This window comes from Eschrichtius robustus, chromosome 16, assembly GCF_028021215.1.
Source record: "Eschrichtius robustus isolate mEscRob2 chromosome 16, mEscRob2.pri, whole genome shotgun sequence".
In the NCBI taxonomy this organism is placed as follows: Eukaryota; Metazoa; Chordata; class Mammalia; order Artiodactyla; family Eschrichtiidae; genus Eschrichtius; species Eschrichtius robustus.
The window spans coordinates 54,091,131-54,107,193 of record NC_090839.1 but is presented as its reverse complement, the minus strand read 5'-3'; positions in this window follow the sequence as shown (position 1 = coordinate 54,107,193).

The window sequence follows — 16,063 nt, the reverse complement described above, 5'->3', positions numbered from 1 at the left end:
CAGTTGGGTTGGGGAGTAAGGAAAACACAGGGGCTGCAGGCGGTTCTGACTATAGGTGAAAAGAAGGGTGGGTGTGAGGAGCATGAAGAGCCAAAATTAAAGCTTACTGATCCAGAACAAGGCATAGATGTTTAAGCTTTTGTGAAATCTCTGATAAAATGTGGTGAAAGATGGGTAAGTTGTCCATGGTTCTTGGCCTGTGCATGCAAGTTGTCAGTACCTTGCCTAAGCTTTGTTGAAAAGCAAGTGTCATGGTCTCTGCTTTAAGCCTTCTTGAGGAATTACAGATGAGCAAAGGAGAATGTATACCTCAAAGCCAAAAAAAAATTTAATTTAGAAAAGGAGAAGCAAAGGCAGGACAGAAAAATATACTTCAGTGTTTCCTCAGCTTTGAGTCTCGCTTGGCCCATCCCGCAGTTCTCTGCATACACGGTCCTTGAACATGGCCCAGTGGACAACTATGCAGGCCAGTTCCCAGAGTCACATACTTACCTCTGCTCTACAGAGAGGGGGAAAAAATGATACCTTAGGAAAGCTCAGGCAAAGGCAAAGAGATGGGCTTGAATGTGACCTGTTGGGGCACAGCCTGACTTCATTGGAGATCATGGTGGGGAAGAGGGGGACAGCCCGGGGTGGATCAACTACTGAAGGGCTTTGTACACCAGCTCAAAGAAGCTGGCTTTGATAAGTGAGGAGAGCCAGTGAAAGTCAATGGAATCACTAAGGAAGCGCAGGTACCCAGGCCTCACAGGCAGGCTCCTCCCACCCCTGGGTCTGCGGTAACCAGGGAAACTGGGATGCAACTGTTGAACTCCTTGCATTCTTAGATTGCCTCCATCATCCAAATTGCTTTATCCTCTAGTCTGCTGGGCAGGAGAAAGAACACAGAGTACTAGAGCGCCCAGCCCTTGCCTGTCAGCCTCTCGGGAGGGTCTGGAGCAGACAGTAAGAACTGGAGAATACATCCAGTTATTCATTCATTCAGGAAACATTTGATTGCCTATAAAGTACCAGGTATGACACAGAAGCCAAATACAAAGCAGTGAACGAAACAGACACTGTATTTCCTTCCAGAACCAGCCTTACTGGACCCCTCAGAAATACAGCACAAGTCAGGCAGCACACCCAGCCCCCAAACCCCAAGATCTGAGTTCCAGCTCCGCAGGGCCACTCTTCTAAGTTCCGAGTTCTGATAAACCCAACCTGCTTCCGAGTTCTGATAAACCCAACCTTTCCCCCTACTCCCTGTGTGGTCGCTGCTTCCTACAGTTACACCTCTGTTACCTTAGTGTCTACGTCCCACTGACAAATCAGCCTGATCACTGCACCAACCACTTGAGAATACATTTGAAGTAGGTTGTACAAAAGGCAACACCCCCAAGTCTATCCATTTCCTCTGACGTGTAACTTATACTCCTGGTTTGCTTCAGCCCTTCAGATATCCATTGAAAAGCCAGTTTTCCCCTGTACGTTTAAAACTGGGGCTCTCCATATAGTCTGTACATCCCTTCCTCACTGAAAGATTTTAACTCATTGATACAGTTTTTCAGTTGACAGCATGCCTTTTTTCCAAGGACTGCTAACCACTTGCCACAGACAGGATCAAATAAATATTCTCACAACCCAGAGAAGTAGCGCAAAGCCTGCACACCGTTCCCTTTTCACACATCTGCTGTGGTTCCTCAGCCTAAGGTGGCTGATGGGTGGTCACAGCCAAAGCCAGAGCTGGGCCCCTCAGGCCTCCTACCCGACTTCCTTTCCTCTCTCCACCTCTTGTCTGCCTCTCCTGTGAGGGACTGCCTTACCGGTCAGTTTGGGAACAGCCAGGACTGCTGGGGTCCCGGGTGAGACTGTGCCCATGTCATCGCTGACGTCATCACAGGCGAATCCTCGCTTTCACCATCATCAGCCCCAGCTTCCTTGCAGTCCTGCTGCTCGTCCTCGGCTCGGCTTCTGGGTAGAGACAAAGAGAAGGACTGAGTGCAGGTCACAGGACACTAGCAATTAACCTGGCTACTCCCTGTGATATGGAAGTTAGCCTGAAGGATTTTGAACTTGTGCCACCCTGTTCTGGCATCTGGAGAAAGCTGTGGTCCTGAAGCTGCTCGGGCATTCCCTGTACACTTGGCCATTCTAGTGGCACTTCTGGAGTTTTTGATAAATTGGGGATTTACTGAGATTTGCAAGTAAAGTCTTCCTGGTAGCCCCAATAGCACACCTGCTATCATAGGTTTAAAGTGACTTGCATAGCGATTAAAGTGAAAGAGCTGGATTTTGAACCTGGGTCAGATCAATTTCAAAACCTTTTAATTTTTCACTCTCACTCTCAACACTCTTTCTGGCTAACAATTTCTGTGAAACCTCCAAACACAGACCTGTTCATGCCACCAGGGCAGCCTTGTTGTGGCAGGGGCCGTAGGCCCAGCCTCCTGGGGAGGAGGAAGGCACAGTTGAGGTTTCATGTCACACCCATTACCAGCAACTACCTCCCAGGCATGGTGTCGTGCCTGGCACAAGATTAAGAGCTAGTTATTACACAGTATAGATTAGACATGGTTCCTAAGAAACTTTTACAGCCAAAAGTGAGAAAAAGCAAAAAGAAACCCATTAAAAAGACAGAAAAGGAGACCCATCAGAGATCTCACTTGTTATACAGGATGGTCAAAAGGTACCCCTTCCATCGAGGCACAGTACGTGTGGCTGGGCAGAACAGAAGAGTGTCAGGACCCCAGTGCCGCACCTGACAGTGGCAGAGTCTTATAGGTCTAAACTAAGATCCGGCCCTCTGCCTTGTATGGCAGCAGGTCACCATGTAAGCCCCTAGACCTGATTCATACATGACCCTTCTAAGAGCTATCATGGAATGAGGTTTTCTGAAGGGAGAACCAGCGGGAACGACAAAGCCTCTATATGGAACTTAGCTGCCTCAGAACCACAACTGCGTCCCAAATCACTAGCTTCCTGCTCCCAACTGTGGTCATGACAGAACGATAAGGTCATGTCTCTGATGGATGGCACAGGCACGGACAACCTCTCATTCCTGGATTCTTCCTGCCTCTCCCCTTTCCAGCCTGAGACTCTGTTCTTCAAATAGGTGGGTTGTTCTTTAAAGCCCCAGGGTCTGAGTGGTCTGAGCATAGCTCTGCCTCTTCTCTTGGGAAAGCCCCTGAGGATGGGCTTCATGGTCTCCAATAGAAGCCTGGTAACTGCCCCCCCGCCGCCATAACCCCGGTTGCTGGCTCTTCTTGGAGCACAAACACCATCACCTGGAAATAAACCCCATCAATGGACACCCTACCTCCCCCGCCAAAGATCATCATATGGGCCCAGGGAGGAAAAGTAGAGGAACGGAGATGCCTGCAAAGCCAGAGTTAGAAACTTGATTGAGGAATGTGATGTGTGTGGCTGAGCAGAACAGCAGAGAGCGCTTGAGTCCTGTGTGCTCAGGGCAGTGCTGGGAGGTCTGGGGCAGCCCCTGCCCAGGGCCCCACAGTGCTGTTGTATCTTGCAGCATTACTATCAGTCCTCAGCAGGTCCCAGTCTGGCCCTCTCCTGACCAGAAATCCAGTTCTGTTTATCTGTTTTGTGAGAGGTGTGACCCAGACACTGAGGATGTAACCAAAGTTCCCACAGCTAGCTGAGCATTACAATCCCTCTGTCTTACAACAGGCATGTCAAGAACCAGAAGATTATCGTTTACAGAGGTGGCTCAGGTCATTATAACCTGCAGAGGAGAAAGCCTGAGTTCTACAGGGACAAATACTTCCCTTCCTTTATTCTTGGCAGCTGAGACCTACTGAAAGCTCGGTGATTGATGAGGGTCCAAACTCTCTCTCCACCCACCCTCCTTCCTTCAAAGGGGAAAGAAAATCTGTTCTCTTAAAAGCTGGCATGGACACCAATCAGGAAAACAAACAAGTGCTTGAGAAGCAGCAGCTAAATCAAGTTTCTCCACCTTGTTCCAACTGCCTGTCCCCTAACCCAGGCCCTCTCCAACCTGATCCCATTTCTCTTTCCTTACTCCCCTTCTCACCATTGCCTTCGTCTTCTGGGTTCTCACTCTAAATGCTGCACCAAGGTCACTGCCTTCTCAACGCTTCCTGGATGATGCCCCCTCACCCAGGCTTGGATCTTCCCATGCAGAAAGGAAGACGTGCCGGGAATTGCTTCAGCTCCAGGATCTTCTCGTTGAATGTAGTTTGGGCTGCAGCCATCATAAGCACAGCTCCCAGAGCTGGCTGAAAGCTTGTGAGTGAGGCCCAGCAGTTGCCAATAACATGAGAGTCTGAAGAGCTGGTGGGGGACCTCCAAGTTGCCAACCTCTCTGAGATGTCAGGACCTGCCATCAGCCACCTGAGAGAATGTGAGTAATGAAGACGAAGTCAACTGAGGCTCATGTGTTCTCAAATGCAGTTCCTACAATGTGGAGAATCACTTCCAGCTGGGCCTCTCCAATAAGAACTTCATTTCTACTTCACTTTGCTAAGTTTGGGTGAGAAGGTATAGATTTTTTTTCTCCCATTCAAGTCAGACAGTGTTACCTAATGGAAATCTCACAGACTTTGACTGTCAGGTGGATCCAGTTTCCAGTGCCAGCTCAACTCCTCATTAACTGATGTGGGGCAAAATACTCAACTTCTCTAAGCTTCTTTTTCTCATCTGAGCATAACTATACCAATCCTGCAGCATAGAGAAAAAGATTAGAAATGCTATTTGTGAAGCATCTGGCCAGTGCTTGGCACTTACAAGATGCAGAGTAAATGGTCTGTGGTGATAATAACAGAAGCTCTATCTTACAGGAACTTCTTTATAGCATATCTCACTACTTGACATATATTTATTGGTTTCATGTCTGTCATCCCTACAAGAATGTAAGGTTCTTGGAGAGCAGGTAATTTGTTTTGTTCATTGCTGAATCACAGCACCTTGAATAGTGTCTCATGCAAAATAAATATTTTGCAAAGGAATGAAAGGGTGAAAAAAGACAAGGAAGTCTGGGTCTTTAGACCTGATTGACTGCTTAAAGTACTTAAGCATTGTAAAGAATATGAAAGGAGGCAAAGACTAGTCTCTGGCTGAGACGTCTCTGAGATCTGTCTCCCCTTCGTTTCCACTTCTATCGCTCTAGGGTTGCATTTCTGAACTTCAGCACTATTTTTTTGTTGTTGTTTTAAAGCTTAGGTTTTTGTTTTTTGGCCGCGCTGCGCGGCATGCAGATCTTAGTTCCCCGACCAGGGATCGAACCCGTGCCCCCTGCAGTGGAAGTGTGGAGTCCTAACTGCTGGACCTCCAGGGAATTCCCTTGAACTTCAGCACTACAGTATTGACATTTGGGGCCAGACAGGTCTTTGTTGTCTGTGTGGGTCGGGGCGGGGGGTTGGGGCGGTTGTCCTATGCATTGTAGGATGTTTAGCTGCACCCCTTGTCTCCACCCACTAGATGTCAGGAGCACCCGTCAGTCATGACAAGACTACTCCAGATTTTGCCAAATATCTTTGGGGGGTCAAAATCTTCCCTGGTTGAGAACCCCTGGTCAGGGACACATCATTAGGCCAGGCTGGTACAAGAGTCTTCCATCTGTCTACCTGGTCTTCCTACAGAGCAGATCTGGATTTCTTGACTTTCTACAAATCTAATTCAATTGTGTAAACTGCTCTGCTCAAAAGCCTTCAAGATTTCCTAATACCACTGAAATAAGCCAAGATCTCCTAACCTGCAAAGGCTCTCCCTGGCATTCTAGATCTAACCTACTCCTCCAGTCTCACTGCGCACTCTCCTACACATGGTATACAATCCAGCACAGGTGAACTGGTCCCACATCATGGAACAGGCTCTCTGCTTTCCATAGTGTCTTTGCCCTCTAACCTTTTCCCAAGACCTGATTTCATTCTTTCCAGAGAAAGTGAACACCAGGGGCTGCCAATCTCCATTCCTCCCAAGCTAGGGAGGAAGAGCACCTAAGCCTAGAAATTAGAAATACGGTAAATTTTACGTTCTCAATGAGTGGAGTCCATCAAAGAAGACAAAAAACCCACTGGAAGAGGATTGGTAACAGCACCATCACCACCTTCTTGACGCTTTCTTGACGCTCTGAACTCCTCGGCCCTGTCTGTAACTCTTTCTCAGGGCGCCTTCTCTTACTCCACCTAACACCAGAACTTGTTTCTGCGGGTTTATCTACTCCACAGTTTGGGAGCTCTCTAAGGGCAAGGAGCATGTCTGAGCTGTGTTCGCGTCCTCACCGCCCAGCACAAGGGCGCACAAGGAAGCGATAGGGCCTCGGTGAACCAGTGTTTGATTCGCGTAAAGCACAAGGGTAAAAGGCTCTGAGCCTTTCAAAGCACATTTCACGGGGAAAGAGAGCGGACAGGAACCCCAAAGGGCGACAGGTCCCGTACACCAGCCTACCATGTTCCCAGGCCTCTCCAAACAGAGGGAGGAGGCACCGGCTCACGGCCACTGAGAGTCTTACGGTCACACGACCCAGGACATCATGAGAGCCTCAGGGGAGAGGGCGGAGCCGCGGACCTCCAGCCCGCCCCGCCGCGAAAAGCCAGCCTCAAACGCGCGACTCACCCACCTGGTCGAATTTCCCAGAGCCCGCGGCCTGAAGCTGCCGCAGGGCAGGCCGGGACTTCCAGAAAGCCTGACGAATGCGCAAGGGCTAAGCCGGAAAATAGCGCCGCGGGATACGCACAGCCCTCCCCAGCTGGTTCCGCCCCCCCCGCTAATCGACAGCAGTCGTCCCCAATGAGGAGACGGGCTCCTCGTTTGCGTCATAACCTGGACCAATAACGCTGTTCGAAAACCTGGGGCCCTGGATCTGGACGTTTGTTAATCCCTCCTATTGGTTACTGCTGCTGTTCTGCTTGACAGGCGCTTCCGCTTCTCTTACTTAGAAGGGTCTTTGTACCGGGCCTACCCGGAGTGGTACCCTACTTACAGATGTGACAATGACAGTATCAAAAATACGTAACGCTTACTGTATGTTTGGCACAGTTTTACACACGTACACAATAACTTATCCTCACACCAATCCTATGAAGCCAATACTATTATCGTCCTCCAGACGAGAAAACTGCGACAGGGTTTAAGTGACTGTCTAATCACAGAAGTAGGACTAGAACTCGCTTCTAACCCAATGCTTTTCTTCCCTCTGTTTTAATTTTTTCATATTCCACAAGTACCGCAGAACATTCTCATTTAAAAATGAAGCCTCTCATCCCTTAACTCCCAAGTTACACTCCCTCTCCAGAGGAAATAACTGTCATTAGTGTGTATGTCTTGCTGGACCTTAATCTGTAATTTTGTCTACTTAGTATATCTTCCAAGTTTTTCTGTTTCAATATATCAACCTCATCTTTCTTTTTTTTTTTTTTAACTCCTGTGTTTGGCATTTACCATTATGTGTTCAATCTTCAATCATTTCCCTTTTGATGGACATTCAAATACTTTACTAATTTTCGTGTGTGTGTGTGTGTGTGTGATTCTGGATTGGGATATTCTGGATATATTCTGAAGAGGGAGCTCATGGGTTGGGATAAGAGTGTGTGGGAAAGAACGGTGGAGGCTTCTCTCTGCCTTTATTCTGGCCCCACTTCATCCATCCATCATTTATAAACAATCTGGTTGCACAGTGAGAGTAGTACTCCATCAGGATATAAATGGAGCTGGGATGTGATATAGACTGATAAACCTCCTTAGGGTAAGTATTCCATCTTTGATTAAGTACAACACTGAGCAGTTTTCTCGAAGCACTCGCACATGCGCTATCTACTTTGATCCTTATATTGTTCCTGGCATCTACTATATTCACATTTCATATGATGAAACAGAGTGCTAGAGAGGGTTAATAAAACATAAGCCTGGGACATCTTGATGTGGCAGAAAGCAAGGAAATGCTCAAGGAATATGAGGACAAGTCAAAAAACACAAAAGCCAGTTTGAATGGACTCCCAGTGATTAAACAAGGGACAACAATATAATGATAGTAAAAAGTTATAGGGCTTCCCTGGTGGTGCAGTGGTTGAGAGTCTGCCTGCCAATGCAGGGGACATGGGTTCGTGCCCTGGTCTGGGAGGATCCCACATGCCGCAGAGCAGTGGGCCCGTGAGCCACAATTAATGAGCCTGCGCGTCTGGAGCCTGTGCTCCGCAACAAGAGAGGCCGCGATAGTGAGAGGCCCGCACACCGCGATGAAGAGTGGCCCCCGCTTGCTACAACTAGAGAAAGCCCTCGCACAGAAACGAAGACCCAACGCAGCCATAAATGAATAAATAAATAAATAAATTGAAGAGTTGTTGCGTTTTAAAAAAAAAGTTATAAACCATAGAATAGAATAGGAAACATTGATTCTGTAAGATGTAAATAAATAAAAGATTAAGTTGAGTTTCATTAGTATCAGGATATTTAAGTAGTTTCAAAGTATTTCCCTGTAAAATGCTTATTAATTACAAAGTAGGAAATAATGGAAAAGCCTAGCAGACACCACCTTCATTTAGTGATCCAAGTAACATCACTAGTAATGGGAGACATTGAAATTTACACCACCTGTCTTAGTCTGAAGACATCGAAATTTACACCACCTGTCTTAGTCTGCTTCGGCTGCCATAACTAAATACCATAGATTGAGTGACTTAAACAATAGGAATTAATTTTCTCACAATTATGGAGCCTGGAAACCCAAGATTAAGGTTCTGGCAGGATTCAGTTTCTGGTGAGGGCTCGTTCCTGGCTTGCAGAAGGCTGCTTTGTCCACAGTTGGCCTTTCCTTTGACTGTGTGTGGAGAGAGAAAGATCTCCCTCTCCTTCTCTTTGTAAGGTCACCAATCCCATCAGATGAGGGGCGCACACTTATGATACCACTTAACCCTAATTACCTCCTAAAGGCTCTATGTCCAAATACAATTAATTACATTGGGGTTTAGGGTTTCAATATATGAATTTTCAGGTGGGGTACAAATTCAGTCCATAGCACCACCTGATAGCATACGGTGAGAAGAATGTAACATCACATGTGTGGAATTCCTGACAAAGATGACCTGAATCTAACTATGAGGAAAAAAACTGAAATTGAGCTATGTTCTACTAAATAATTGGACGATCTTTTAAAGTGTCAGGGTCACGAAAGTCAAGAAAAGACAGAGGAACAACTTCAGACTGACAGAGACTAAGGAGACATGACAACTATATGCAACGTGTAATTTTGAACAGAATCCTTTTGCTATGAAACACATTATTGGGACAATTGGCAAAAGCTGAATAGGGTCTCAGGATTAAATAATATAATGTATTGATGTTCATTTAGTAATTTTGATGGCTACATGGTGGTCCTGTAGGAGAATGTCCTTGTTTGTTAGAGATACACAGTAAAATATTTGGGGAGGACAGAGTATCATGCTGTCAACTTACTGTCAAATGATCCAGGGAGAGAAAGTCCTTTATATCATGCTTCCAACTTTTCTGTAAGTTTGTGATTATTACAAAAAGAAAAAAAAATTGGAAAAGGCACAAGCTTTAGAGTCAAGAGTACTTGGGTTTGATTCCCAGACCTACCACTGTGTGCTGGGAGCACATTTCCTCTTGTGCTCCAATGTCCTCATCTTAAAATGGGAATGGTATAGGTTGTTGTGAGGATTAAAGGAGTTGATCTTATAAAGGGTTTAGATTGTTACAGAGCCCAGGATAAGTACTCAGTAAAGTTGATGTGCTCAACTCATCTATATAGTCAAATAAACTGGACTTTTCCACCCAATCGTTAATGGAGCATCCAAATTAGCCTGTAATTTAGCACTCATATACTAGAGCATAAGCTCACCAAGCCAAAGGCACTTTCCCATTCTTATTTCTCACCATCTTCTTTATGCCAACATCTCCTAACCACAGCCATGTAATTGAACATGAAGGCTGTGAAGACAGAAAAAGGACTGACTCCCTTCATTGACAGGTTCAAATTTTAGTCATTGCACTCACTTTGCTAGGATACAGGGCAAGGTGGGATTTGGACAGACTCTGTGAAAGGCTCTAAGAGATGGGCTCTTAAATTCACTTAAATCCACTGACCACACTAGCATATTCAAATTCTCTACATTTATGTTTTACTAAGGTTGGTGAACCTTCTATAGTTCTTGGTATATCTTTTGTTTTTCATTTTTTTGAATTTCCAACTGAATAAGACACAAAACCTATTTTTTCTTCTGAAACCCTAGAAATGGAACATCAAAGTCCTTAATAACAAGGAGCTTCCCTCACATTTAATGGCTTTTCTCCCAATTTTTGACTTTGTTTCACGCACACCACTGAGAATGGAAGACGAATATGTGTACACTTTGATGATGGCGTATGTGATCTCCATGATGCATTCATGTCCCAAGCTTTTTCTCCTCCCTCTAATTCTCTGTGTCTTACTATGCCCCTAACTGCAAGTTAGATTCAAAACGTCCTGTACTTTCCGTAGGGAGACTCTGCAAAACTCTGAAGTGTTTGAAGAACGCCTGTCTATTTTCTTCCTATTTTCCCACAAGTAATTTTGTAATTTAAATGAATTAGCTAGGGGATATCTCCTTGGAAAGTACAGTTCTCATAAATTAATCAACTGGCATTCTGGTTTGTATATCAACTTAGGAGCTTGGTCATTGTGATTCTACCTCCTGAGAACTTCATCTAATCTGAGTGTGCTGATCAATAAAACTTTTGAGCCTGCAAGACTCTGGACTTTGATGAACTCACCAAGTTTATGCTGCTAGGTGGCTACGCCTGGAGACATACTTCAGTATTACTGTGTAAGGAACTGAGACAATAGGTCATGGCTCTGATCTACAACTAGAAAAACAAATTCAGGCTGGGACAATATAACTAGATGTCTTTGGGGAGGCATTATGCAAATGTGGAAAGAGGGGAAACATCATTGTTTGTTCAGCATTGTCCAAGTGACAGGATGACCCCAAAGTGGAAAATATGAAAATGGTTCATTCGACATTTTTAGTTCCTAGTGTGAAAAAGGGAGACTCATGAGGCTTGTTAATTAATTCAACTCACTAAGCATTTATTGAGCATTTACTATGTATGAGGCATGTGTTTAGGTGCTGTGAAGGACACAAGACTCTTTAGAAAGTAGCCCTAAAATCATTGATCATCTTTTCTCTGGTAATGCAGTTGCCAGGTAACTTTCTCATATCAACCCAGCTTCTCTCCCTGGGGAAAGAACATACGAACTGCAGTGGCAGGTGTGGATTCCCTTGGCAATTCTAGTGACGTGAAGAATCACGTACTGGCATTCTCATTCCAATACCTGAGTTCTTTGGTAAGTCATGGTGTGCTGGACTGATTGCTGAATTTTAGAAACTTTAGGGGTGAAAGACTAGATCATGAGGCAGAGGAGATGCTTTACAAATGGATGATCTTTCCTGGGCTCTTAAACCTGCTTAAGGAATCTCAGAGCATTCCATAATCCACTGACCATACTAGCATATCCAAATACTGGTAGCAAATCTGATGGCTGGGACTTTGGTGAGGAAATGATTTACTTAATTAATTAATTAATTTATTTTTTGGCCGCGTGGCATGCGGGATCTTAGTTCCCTGACCAGGGATCAAACCCGCACCCCCTGCAGTGGAAGCGTGGAGTCTCAACCACTGGACCGCCAGGGAAGTCCCAGTGAGAAAATAATTTAAATCAAACTATTTAATTGAAAGAAAAATGGTCTTGGGAATTCCCCAGCAGTTCAGTGGTTAGGACTCCAGGCTTCTACTGCAGGGGGCACTGGTTCGATCCCTGGTCGAGAAACTAAGATCCCACAAGCCGGAGGGCACGGCCAAAAAGAAAAGAAAAGAAAAATGGTCTTCTTACCATTTCTTTTTTTTTTTTTTTTGAATTTTATTTAATTTTTTATACAGCAGGTTCTTATTAGTTATCCATTTTGTACATATTAGTGTATACATGTCAATCCCAATCTCCCAATTCATCACACCACCACGACCCCCCCCCCACCGCCACTTTCCCCCCTTGGTGTCCATACGCTTGTTCTCTGCATCTGTGTCTCAATTTCTGCCCTGCAAACCAGTTCATCTGTACCATTTTTCTAGGTTCCACATATGTGCGTTAATATACGATATTTGTTTTTCTCTTTCTGACTTACTTCACTCTGTATGACAGTCTCAAGATCTATCCACGTCTCTACAAATGACCTGATTTCGTTCTTTTTATGGCTGAGTAATATTCCATTGTATATATGTACCACATCGTCTTTATCCATTCATCTGTTGATGGGCATTTAGGTTGCTTCCATGACCTGGCTATTGTAAATAGTGCTGCAATGAACATTGGGTGCATGTGCCTTTTTGAATTATGGTTTTCTCCGGGTATATACCCAGTAGTGGGATTGCTGGGTCATATGGTAATTCTATATTTAGTTTTTTAAGGAACCTCCATACTGTTCTCCATAGTGGCTGTATCAATTTACATTCCCACCAACAGTGCAAGAGGGTTCCCTTTTCTCCACACCCTCTCCAGCATTTGTTGTTTGCAGATTTTCTGATGATGCCCATTCTAACTGGTGTGAGGTGATACCTCATTGTAGTTTTGATTTGCATTTCTCTAATAATTAGTGATGTTGAGCAGCTTTTCATGTGCTTCTTGGCCATCTGTATGTCTTCTTTGGAGAAGTGTCTATTTAGGTCTTCTGCCCATTTTTGGATTGAGTTGTTTGCTTTTTTAATGTTGAGCTGCATGAGCTGTTTACATATTTTGGAGATTAATCCTTTGTCCGCTGATTCATTTGCAAATATTTTCTCCCATTCTGAGGGTTGTCTTTTCGTCTTGTTTGTAGCTTCCTTTGCTGTGCAAAAACTTTTAAGTTTCATTAGGTCCCATTTGTTTATTTTTGTTTTTATTTCCATCACTCTAGGAGGTGGATCAAAAAAGATCTTGCTGTGATTTATGTCAAAGAGTGCTCTTCCTATGTTTTCTTCTAAGAGTTTTATAGTGTCCGGTCTTACATTTAGGTCTTTAATCCATTTTGAGTGTATTTTTGTGTATGGTGTTAGGGAGTGTTCTAATTTCATTCTTTTACATGTAGCTGTCCAGTTCTCCCAGCACCACTTAATGAAGAGACTGTCTTTTCTCCATTGTATATCTTTGCCTCCTTTGTCATAGATTAGTTGACCATAGGTGCATGGGTTTATCTCTGGGCTTTCTATCCTGTTCCACTGATCTATATTTCTGTTTTTGTGCCAGTACCATATTGTCTTGATTACTGTAGCTTTGTAGTATAGTCTGAAGTCAGGGAGTCTGATTCCTCCAGCTCCGTTTCTTTCCCTCAAGACTGCTTTGGCTATTTGGGGTCTTTTGTGTCTCCATACAAATTTTAAGATTTTTTGTTCTACTTCTGTAAAAAATGCCATTGGTAATTTGATAGGGATTGCATTGAATCTGTAGATTGCTTTTGGTAGTATAGTCATTTTCACAATATTGATTCTTCCAATCCAAGAACATGGTATATCTCTCCATCTGTTGGTATCATCTTTAATTTCTTTCATCAGTGTCTTATAGTTTTCTGCATACAGGTCTTTTGTCTCCCTAGGTGGGTTTATTCCTAGGTATTTTACTCTTTTTGTTGCAGGGGTAAATGGGAGTGTTTCCTTAATTTCTCTTTCAGATTTTTCATCATTAGTGTATAGGAATGCAAGAGATTTCTGTGCATTAATTTTGTATCCTGCAACTTTACCATATTCATTGATTAGCTCTAGTAGCTTTCTGGTGGCATTTTTAGGATTCTCTATGTATAGTATCATGCCATCTGCAAACAGTGACAGTTTTACTTCTTCTTTTCCAATTTGTATTCCTTTTATTTCTTTTGCTTCTCTTACTGCTGTGGCTAGGACTTCCAAAACTGTGTTGAATAATAGTGGTGAGAGTGGACATCCTTGTCTCGTTCCTGATCTTAGAGGAAATGCTTTCAGTTTTAACCATTGAGAATGATGTTTGCTGTGGGTTTGTCATATATGCCCTTTATTATGTTGAGGTAGGTTCCCTTTATGCCCACTTTCTGGAGAGTTTTTATCATAAATGGGTGTTGAATTTTGTCAAAAGCTTTTTCTGCATCTATTGAGGTGATCATATGGTTTTTATTCTTCAATTTGTTAGTATGCTGTGTCACATTGATTGATGTGCGTATATTGAACAATCCTTGCATCCCTGGGATAAATCCTACTTGATCATGGTGTATGATCCTTTTAATGTGTTGTTGCATTCTGTTTGCTAGCATTTTGTTGAGGATTTTTGCATCTATATTCATCAGTGATATTGGTCTGTAATTTTCTTTTTTTGTAGTATTTTTGTCTGGTTTTGGTGTCAGGGTGATGGTGGCCTCATAGAATGAGTTAGGGAGTGTTCCTTCCTTTGCAATTTTTGGAAGAGTTTGAGAAGGATGGGTGTTAGCTCTTCTCTAAATGTTTGATAGAATTCACCTGTGAAGCCATCTGGTCCTGGACTTTTGTTTGTTGGAAGATTTTTAATCACAGTTTCAATTTCATTTCTTGTGATTGGTCTGTTCATATTTTCTGTTTCTTCCTGGTTCAGTCTTGGAAGGTTATACCTTTCTGAGAATTGGTCCATTTCTTCCAGGTTGTCCATTTTATTGGCATAGAGTTGCTTGTAGTAGTCTCTTAGGATGCTTTGTATTTCTGCAGTGTCTGTTGTAACTTCTCCTTTTTCATTTCTAATTTTAATGATTTGAGTCATCTCCCTCTTTTTCTTGATGAGTCTGGCTAATGGTTTATCAATTTTGTTTATCTTCTCGAAGAACCAGCTTTCACTTTTATTGATCTTTCCTATTGTTTTCTTTGTTTCTATTTCATTTATTTCTGCGCTGATCTTTATGATTTCTTTCCTTCTACTAACTTTGGGTTTTGTTTGTTCTTCTTTCTCTAGTTCCTTTAGGTATAAGGTTAGATTGTTTATTTGAGATGTTTGTTGTTTCTTGAGGTAGGATTGTATTGCTATAAACTTCCCTCTTAGAATTGCTTTTGCTGCAACCCATAGGTTTTGGATCGTCGTGTTTTCATTGTCATTTGTCTCTAGGTATTTTTTGATTTCTGCTTTGATTTCTTCAGTGATCTCTTGGTTATTTAGTAACGTATTGTTTAGCCTCCATGTGTTTGTGTTTTTTACTTTTTTCCCCTGTAATTGATTTCTAATCTCATAGCATTGTGGTCAGAAAAGATGCTTAATATGATTTCAATTTTCTTAAATTTACTGAGGCCTGATTTGTGACCCAAGATATGATCTATCCTGGAGAGTGTTCTGTGCGCATTTGAAAAGAAAGTGTAATCTGCTGTTTTTGGATGGATTGTCCTATAAATATCAATTAAATCTATCTGGTCTATCGTGTCATGTAAAGCTTGTGTTTCCTTATTAATTTTCTGTTTGGATGATCTGTCCATTGGTGTAAGTGAGGTGTTAAAGTCCCCCACTATTATTGTGTTACTGTTGCGTTCCTCTTTTATAGCTGTTAGCAGTTGCCTTATGTATTGAGGTGCTCCTATGTTGGGTGCATATATATTTATAATTGTTATATCTTCTTCTTGGATTGATCCCTTGATCATTATGTAGTGTCCTTCCTTGTCTCTTGTAACATTCTTTATTTTAAAGTCTCTTTTATCTGATATGAGTATTGCTACTCCAGCTTTCTTTTGATTTCCATTTGCATGGAATATCTTTTTCCATCCCCTCACTTTCAGTCTGTATGTGTCCCTAGGTCTGAAGTGGGTCTCTTTTAGACAGCATATATATGGGTCTTGTTTTTCTATCCATTCAGCAAGCCTCTGTCTTTTGGTTGGAGCATTTAATCCATTCACATTTAAGGTAATTATCAATATGTATTTTCCTATTACCACTTTCTTAATTGGTTTGGGTTTGTTTTTGTAGGTCCTTTTCTTCTCTTGTGTTTCCCACTTAGAGAAGTTCCTTTAGCATTTGTTGTAGAGCTGGTTTGGTGGTGCTGAATTCTCTTAGCTTTTGCTTGTCTGTAAAGCTTTTGATTTCTCCATCGAATCTGAATGAGAT